Genomic DNA, 9123 nt, shown 5'->3' with positions numbered 1-9123 from the left:
CGAGGCTGTGTTATTATCACCTTATTTTTTTCCACTTTTTTTTGCAGGGCAATGAGGGTTAAGTGACCTGCCCAGGGTCACACAGCTAGTAAGTGTCAAGTGTCTGAGATCAAATTTGAACTCAGGTCCTCCTGAATCCGGGGCTGGTGCTCTATCCACTGCGCCACCTAGCTGCCCCCATAGTTGTTGGTTTTTTTTAAGTTTTGAGTTCCAAATTCCATCCCTCCCTGCCTCCCTGAGACAATAAGAAATCTGATATATCTCCTTATTTATTTAACTTGTATGCAGATTACATCATGTAAAATGCCAGGCTGAGTAAATCAAAAACTCCAGTTAAGGTTGCCGGGAGAAATATTAACAATCTCAGATACTCAGATGATACCACTCTGATGGCAGAAAGTGAAGAGGAATTAAGAAGCCTCTTGATGAGGGTGAAAGAGGGGAGTGTAAAAGCTGGCTGGAAGCTCAACATTAAAAAAAACACACCAATTACGTAAATGGCATCTGGTCCCATCATTATTATTCAGCCATTCAGTCAAGTCTGACTCTCTGTGACTTTATTTAGAGTTTTCTTAGCAAAGATATGGAGTGGTTTACCATTGTCTTCTCCAGCTCATTTTACAGAGGAGGAAATGAGGCAAACAGGGTTAAATGACTTGCTCAGGGTCATACAGCTAGGAAGTGTCTGAGGCTAGTTTTGAACTTATGTCTTCCTGATTCCAGGCCCAGCATTTTATCCACTGTGCCTGGCAAGTAGAGGGAGCAGAAATGGAAGTAGTGTCTGATCTTATATTCCTGGGCTCAAAGGTCACTTCAGATAGTGACAGTAGCCATGAAATTAAAAGATACTTGTTTGGGACAGCTAGGTGGCACAGTGGATAGAGCACCGGCTCTGGATTCAGGAGGACCTGAGTTCAAATCCAGCCTCAGACACTTGACACTTACTAGCTGTGTGACCCTGGGCAAGTCACTTAACCCCAAATGCCTCACCAAAAAAACCCACCACAAAACCCCAAACCACACACACACACACACACACACACACACACACACACACACACGCACACAGAGATACTTGCTCCTGGGAAGGAAAGCTCTGGCAAATCTGGACAGAAAGCTAAAAAGCTGAGACATCACCTTGCCAACAGAAATACATGTAGTCAAAGATATGGTTTTTCCAGTGGCAATTCAATTATGGGTCTTTATTCTATTGTGGGAATTGGGAGAAAACTTGATTGCATTGTTTGAGTCTAGCCCTGCGGGGCCGGGAAATTAAACCACCTCTTCTTATTGCTTCGACATCCCTAACCAAGGACCTGGGTTATGCTGGCCGGAAACCCGGTCAGATCCAAAGAGGGCTTCGAGGAGTTTTCTCACAATTGTACATCTCAAGCAATGCATGTGTCTTATCTGAAAACTGGCCCCTTACTGATCGATCAGTTACTGTTTTCATCTTCCTTGGATGGTTTACAGACACTTGGGGGGAATGAGACACCTCATTCTCTGACTCCAGGGAGCTATACCTGTCTGCTTTCCCCCTCCCTCCTCTAATTACAAATCAGATGACCTAATTTTGTATTTTCCTTTTCTGATGTATAGAAGTCTGTCTTCCCCTGTATTCAGGGCCCAGGCCTAAGCTGAGAAGGTCTGATCCAAGTTTGTTGGGCAATGGAAACACATTGCTTAATGAAATGAAACACTCGGAAGAGCAAACCTTTATTTCCTCAATCGTTTCATCTTTCATTCACTACATGGGGAAAGTGTGTTCAAGCCTAAAGACCCCAGGGAGCAAAGGTGGAAATCACAACCAGTGACGTGGTTGGAGGGAAGTGCTTTGGGCCCTCCAGCAAGGCCTCATTCTCCTTAGGTGCAGCTGTCTAATGGTCTCTAAAGATCAGGGTGCTTGTAGAGTTCCAAAGCTGCCTCCTCTTAGGGCATGTACTTGGTCCTGGGTTCTAGAAGGAGATGCTGCTGTCAGCCATGCTGTTACCAACAATGATGGGGAGTCCAAACCCACCACCTTTTCTGAGCTCACCAAGTTGTCTTCTAGTCACAGGGAGAAATACAGAGATTTTCTTCTCCTCTTCCCAAATAATTTCCTTCCAAGGGCTTGGCTGGAGCTGTTCTGCCATGAGGCTGGCCCAGTGTTAGAATACTGGATTCTCAACTGCCTTGTTTTATGCAAGCTACACACAGGACGCCTGATTCTCTTTAACTAGAAGACATCTCTCTTTTTTTTTTGTTTTTTTTTTCTGAGGCAATTGGGGTTAAGTGACTTGTCCAGGGTCACACAGCTAGTAAGTGTCAAGTGTCTGAGGCCAGATTTGAACTCAGGCCCTCCTGACTCCAGCGCCGGTGCTCTATCCACTGTGCCACCTGGCTGCCCCTTACAAGACATCTCTTGTGCAAAGTCTTCATCTGATTTCATCTAATGGTTCAAAAGTACTTCATTCCTCCCAAATTCTCACTTTGTTTATACCCTTGATTAGTTCAACAAGAGTGTCTGTGACATATCTAGTTTGTACTTTTAATGGACTGATTGAGTCTATAACACAATCAAAGAGGTTTTCTCATTTGGTAAAGACCTCAGGCTATAAAGCATCCTGTTAGTTACATTTATTGAAGGTGGGGTTGAAGGTAGCAGAGATGGGGCGGGGTGGGGGTGGGGGTGGGGGAGTGAGTTCAGATGGAGTGTTGCACTCCCCTCCCCTGCATTGAACCTAGCTTTGGAGAGCCTAGAACAGTAAAAAGCAATGCATTCAGCTAGATGCTGAGGGAGGGGAACTTAGACACACTAAGAAAAAGCAGCTTCAGGGAACATATTCTCTTTGGGGGCAGTTTCTACATATGAACCTTGTAGTCTAGAAGAGCAGCTAGATGACTCAGTGGCCCGGAGTCAGGAAGACCTGAGTTAAAATCTGGCCTCAGACATTTACTAGCTGTGTGACCTTGGGCAAGTCACTTAACTTCTGTTTACCTTAATCCATTGGAGAAGGAAATGGTAAACCACTGTAGTATCTCTGCCAACAAAACCCCATGGACAGTGTTTGCATGCTGTGGTCCATGGGGTCATGAAGAGTCAGACATGACTGAACAACAAGTCCAGAAGAAAGATACATTGAAGGGAAACTTCATGAAGCTCCAATCTAATCCACAGCTGTGAGTGACCCTTTTGACACTTGTGCTCTCCAAGTTTGAAGCCACTTTCTCCTGGACTCTACAAGTACTTGTAGGAGAGTATCCCATATTTTGGGGGGGATGTTTTTGTAACAACTACTCTTAAATACCTACTTAATAAATGCCCCTTTAAAAAATCATAAAAGTATTTTATTATTTTTCAGTTACATGGAAAGATAGTTTTCAACATTTGTTTTCATAAGATTTTAAATTCCTTCCTTCCTTCCCTCCCTCCCTCCTTTCTTCCCTCCTTCCCTCCTTCCTTCCTTCCTTCCTTCCTTCCTTCCTTCCTTCCTTCCTTCCTTCCTTCCTTCCTTCCTTCCTTCCTTCCTTCCTTCCTTCCTTCCTTCCTTCCTTCCTTCCTTCCACACAGTCCTGGCTGAGGGCTTCAGCCAGCAGGTCTGGTCTGAGGGACAATGGGAGTTGGAGGCCCCATGGGGAAGGGGCAGACCCTGTTGAGGGGATGGGGGCACTCAGTCACCCAGGGTTGTCACTCCATCAGCTCCATCTGTACAGTTTTGGGGGAGGGGACTCGGAGCACCGCTGGGTTAGACAGAAGAGGTCTTGGACACTGAAGTTAGAGAAGGGGCTTATGGACCTACGGTTGTAGGGGCAAAGATGGACAATCGAAGTGCGGGCTGAGGTTTCTGTGTGGGCTCGCATCGCCCTCCAGTGGCCAAAGCTTGAAGCGCATGGGACAGCCTACAAATAGGACCCTCTACAATTTAACCTGGTCACAAGCTGAAGCCAGTACCCTGAGCAGACCAGGTAGCTGACATTCCAGGCAGCTGAGCATTTGGTGAGCCCGGACATTGTGGTTGGTTGGAGGCACAAGCTGCTACTGTCTTCACCAATGGCTGCTTCTGGTCCCACCTTCCAAAGTCTCAGAGAAGGTCAGAGCCCGAAGGGATCTCAGGTAACACTGGATGCGGAAAATGGAGGCGGGAAGAAACCTCAGAGAGTATCAAGCAGTAGGGCCATAGGAGCCTAGATCTGGGGCTGGGAGAGGCCTCAAGGGCTCTAACTCACTCTTCTTATAACATGCCTGACAAAGGGTCATCTGATCTCTGTGCGAAGACTTCCAAGGACAGGGTGGCCATCACCTCCTAGGGCAGCTTATTCCACTCCAGGAAAGCTCCCATCATTAGGAAGGGTCATCTGCTACCCAGCCCAAGCTGACCTCTTTACAACCTGCACATATTGGTCCTGGTTCTCCCCTCTGGGATCAAGCAGAACAAAGCCAATTCCTCCTCCACACAGCAGCCTTTCAAAGACCTGAACACAAGGCTCATGTCCTTCCTAAGTCTGCTTTTCCCTAGGCTAAACACATCCAGTTCTTTTCATTGATCTTCATAGACAGGAGCTAGGTTGCAATAGGGGTAGAGTGCTAGACCTGGAGTCAGGGAGACCTGAGTTCAAATCTAGCTTCAGACACTTACTAGCTGTATGCCCTTGGGCAAGTGATTTAAGCTCTGCCTGCCTCAGTTTTCTCAACTGTAATATGGAGATCATAATAGCACCTACCTCCCAGGTTTTTGGGAGGATCAAATGAGATAATAATTGTGAAGCATTTTGCACACTTTAAAGGACCAACGAAGAGATAGAGAGCAAGACAAAATGTAAAATAGATCATGTTGATTATTTAAAATTAAAAAGGGTTTGCACAAATAAAGCTAATGTAACCAAGATTGTAAGGGAAGCAGAAAACTGGAAAAAAAATTTTGAAGCAAGTATCTCTGATAAAGGCCTCATTTCTCAATTATATAGAGAACTGAGTCAAATTTATAAAAATACAAGTCATTCCCCAATTGATAAGTGGTCAACAGATATGAATAGGCAGTTTTCAGACAAAGAAATCAAAGCTATCTATAATCATATGAAAAAATGCTCTAGATCACTATTGATCAGAGAAATGCAAATTAAAACAACTCTACGGTATCACCTCACACCTATCAGAGTGGCAAATAGAACAAAAATGGAAACGATTGGATGTTGAAGGAGATGTGGGCGATCTGGGATGCCAAACCACTGTTGGTGGAGTTGTGAAAAGATACAACCATTCTGGAGAGCCACTTAGAACTATGCCCAAAGGGCTAGAGAACTGTGCATATCCTTTGATCCAGCAATACCGCTGCTAGGTTTATAACCCAAAGACATCCCCCCCCCCAAAGAGAAAAAGACTTATTTATACAAAAATATTTCTAGCTAGCAGCTCTTTTTGTGGTGGCTAAGAATTGGAAATCAAAGGAATGTCCATCAATTGGGAATGGCTAAAGAAGCTGTGGTATATGATGGTGATGGAATATTATTGTGCTATAAGAAATGACAAGCAGGATGATTTCAGAAAGGCCTGGAAAGACTTGTATGAACTGATGTATGATGAAGTGAGTAGAACCAAGAGAATGTTGTACACAGAGACAGCAATATTGTACAATGAAGAATTGTGAATGACTTAAACTGTTGTCAGCAACACAATGATCCAAGACAATACTAAAGGACTCACAGTGAAGCATACTATACACCTCCAAAGAGAACTGATATTGATTGAACACAGACTGAAGAGTGCTATTTTTTACTTTCTTTCACTTTTTTATTTATTCAAGTTTGCTTGTACAAAATGACTAATATGGTAATGTTTTACATAATTGTACATGTATAACCTATATCTGATTGCTTACTGCCTCAGGCAGGGACAGGGGAGGGAGGGAAGGAAGGATAAAATTTGGAACTCAAAATGATAAATAAAAATGTTTAATATTAAAACACTACGAAGTATTGATATTTTTATTGTTATATGATAGGGAAACTGAGGTAAATAGGGTTAAATGACTTGCCCACAGTCACACAGCTAGTAAGTATTTGAGGCTGGATTTGAAACTCAGATCCTCTTGATGCCAGGGCTGGCTCTCTATCCATTGCTCCACCTAGCTGCCCAAGTTTTGGCTGCCACATCACACAGCATATTGAGCTGGAGGGCCACTAAAACTCACATATCTTTTTCAGAACAACTTTTGTCTATCCATGCCTCCTCCATCTTATACTTGTGGAGCCGATATTTTTGTATTCAAGGGAAACACTTTAGATTTATTACTACTGAATTCTACCTGATTAGGTTCAGCCCAATATTCTTGCTTATCTTTTTGCATCCTTTCTCTGTCATCCCAGGTATTATCTATCCCTCCCATCTTGATGTCATGTGAAGATGTTATCCAAGTCATTGATGAAAATGTTAAACACCGAGAGGTCAAACACAGATCCCTGGGGGGCTCCACTGGAGACCTTCTGCCATCTTGGCACAGAACCATTACAAACTCTTGTTTGAGTCCAGGCATCTGATGAGTTCTGCATCCCTCTAATTGTATAGTTGCTGACTCTCTGCAGGAATACTACAAGATACTTTCTCCAAACATTTGCCAAAGTCTAGGTAGATTGTATCTATAGCATTTCCCTCTTCTACATGCATGTCTCACTTTACTGACGTTTAGTAAGTCTGTCGAAAAAGGCATCATGGTAAGACTGGCTTGACTGTTCTCAATGAAGCCATTGTGATCATTGCTTCTCTTTCTAGATTTTCACCAACCATCTCTTTAATGTTCCTTCACAATTTTCCCTGGGGATCAGTCAGATTCATTGGCCTAGAGTTCGCAGGCTCTGTTCTCTTCTCCTTTTAAAACATGGGAACATTTGTCCTTCAATCTCATGTGGGCTTTTCCATTTTCATTGATCTGTCACATGCCCCTGAGAGTGGTCTAGCCATCACTTCTTCTTTTATTTTTTTTGCAGGGCAATGGGGGTTGAGTGACTTGCCCAGGGTCACACAGCTAGTAAGTGTCAAGTGTCTGAGCCCAGATTTGAACTCAGGTCCTCCTGAATCCAGGGCCGGTGCTCTATCTACTGCACCACCTAGCTGCCCCTCATCTATCACTTCTGACAATTCTTTCAGGATCCACATGACTTGAATTCTTCAAGGGCAGCTTCTTGCTCTCTTCCTATTTCCTTTCTTCTCTTGGGTATCAACTCCTGGTTAATCATCTTTGTTTTATGCCCAGTGTAAATGCCATTTGGGGTAGCTAGGTGGCACCATAGTACACAGAGCACTGGGTCTGAAGTCAGACTCATTTTCCCTAGTTCGAATCTGGCCTCAGACACTTACTAGCTCCGTGTCCTTTGGGCAAGTTACATAACCTTGTTGACCTCAGTTTCCTCATCTGTAAAATGTGCTGGAGAGGGGCAGCTAGATGGCGCAGTGGATAGAGCACTGGCCCTGGAGTCAGGAGGACCTGAGTTCAAATCCGGCCTCAGACACTTGACACTTACTAGCTGTGTGACCCTGGGCAAGTCACTTAACCCTCATTGCCCCACCCCCCAAAAAAATGTGCTGGAGAAGGAAATGGCAAACCACTCCAGTATTTCTGCCAAGGAAACCCCAAATGGGGTTACAAAGAGTCAGAGATGACTGAAACAACACAATAATATTTCAGTGTCTCTCCCTTTCTCCATAAAGAAAAGGCTGGGAAGTGGAAATTGTCATGGGAATAGTCAAGAAACAGAGAAGTATCAATCATGCCATTCTGCCCTTTTAATCTACTCAAGTACTGGCCAAGTGGGTCTCCATTTCACAGCTAGTTGATAGAAGCCAAGGATGGACAAGATCTCTGGACAACTAAGCCTTGGATCAGGCGGCACCGCCCAGCTTGCAATAACTGGTTTTTCTGGTTATTAAGATCAGGGAAGAAGGAGCAGGAGGATAGCTTTCCTGTGTCACTAATTCCCCTATCCATCTTTATGGTTACCTAGGTCTATTGTCATACATACACACATACATACATGTATACACACATATATGTATGTATGTTTGTGTGTGTAGTCTTACATAGAATAAGAGGAAGTTTACTTAGAATATTCAACTAAGATTACAGTAGCATTTCACTAAGAGTAGATATGCCCCAGCCCACTTCATTTCCATGTGGAATTTGTTTGATCAGCAGTGTAGGGTATGGTTACTCAAGTGTTTTGGGATATCCAACAAGAGTGAAGAGTGCATGCTTTACATAGATGGCTCCCTTTGGGGGGGGCGGGGCAGTGGGGGTTAAGTGACTTGCCCAGAGTCACACAGCTAGTAAGTGTCAAGTGTCTTAGGCCACATTTGAACTCAGGTCCTTCTGAATTCAGGGCTGGTGCTTTATCTACTGTGCCACCTAGCTGCCCCCTGAAAAATTATCCCAATGATACTTGTAGTAGTTTCCTTGCAGGGTGGGTTGTAAGGCTCAACTGAGATAGATAATGCAAGTAAATTATTTGGTAATGTTAAAACACTATATGAATATCACTTATTATTATCTCTAGAGTACCTCAGACACCATCTGTGTGACCCTGGGCAAGTCACTGTACCCTGTTGCCTCAGTTTCCTCATCTGTAAAATGAGCTGGAGAAGGAGCAAACTGCTCCCAGATCTTTGCCAAGAAAACCCAAATGGGGTCACAAAGAGTCAGATCTGGAAGAAGACCCAAGTTCAAATTCAGCCTCAGAAACTTTCTAGCTGTGTGATCCTTGGCAAGTAACCTAACAGCTGCCCACCTGGTTTCCTCACTTATCAAATGGAGATAATAATAGCACCTACCTCCCAGGGTTTTTGTGAGGATCAAATGAGGTAATATTTGTAAATCACTTAGTACACAATAAGTATAAAATAAATAGGTGTTAATAGGGAATAAGTAGGTATTAATAAATCCTCGTTATTAAAAAAAAATAATCAAACCCATTGGCTCCCTGTCATTTCTAGGATCAAATATCAAATCCTCTGTTTGGTTTTCAAAGCCCTCCCTCACCTGACCCCTTCCTGCCTTTCCAATCTTCTTACCCCTTACTCTCCTCCATTTGAGTGGGACCCACTGACACTAGCCTCCTTTATGCTCCTTACATTTGACAGACATAATATTTCTCGAC

This window comes from Dromiciops gliroides, chromosome 1 (genome assembly GCF_019393635.1).
Source record: "Dromiciops gliroides isolate mDroGli1 chromosome 1, mDroGli1.pri, whole genome shotgun sequence".
In the NCBI taxonomy this organism is placed as follows: domain Eukaryota; kingdom Metazoa; phylum Chordata; class Mammalia; order Microbiotheria; family Microbiotheriidae; genus Dromiciops; species Dromiciops gliroides.
This window is presented reverse-complemented; position numbering follows the sequence as displayed.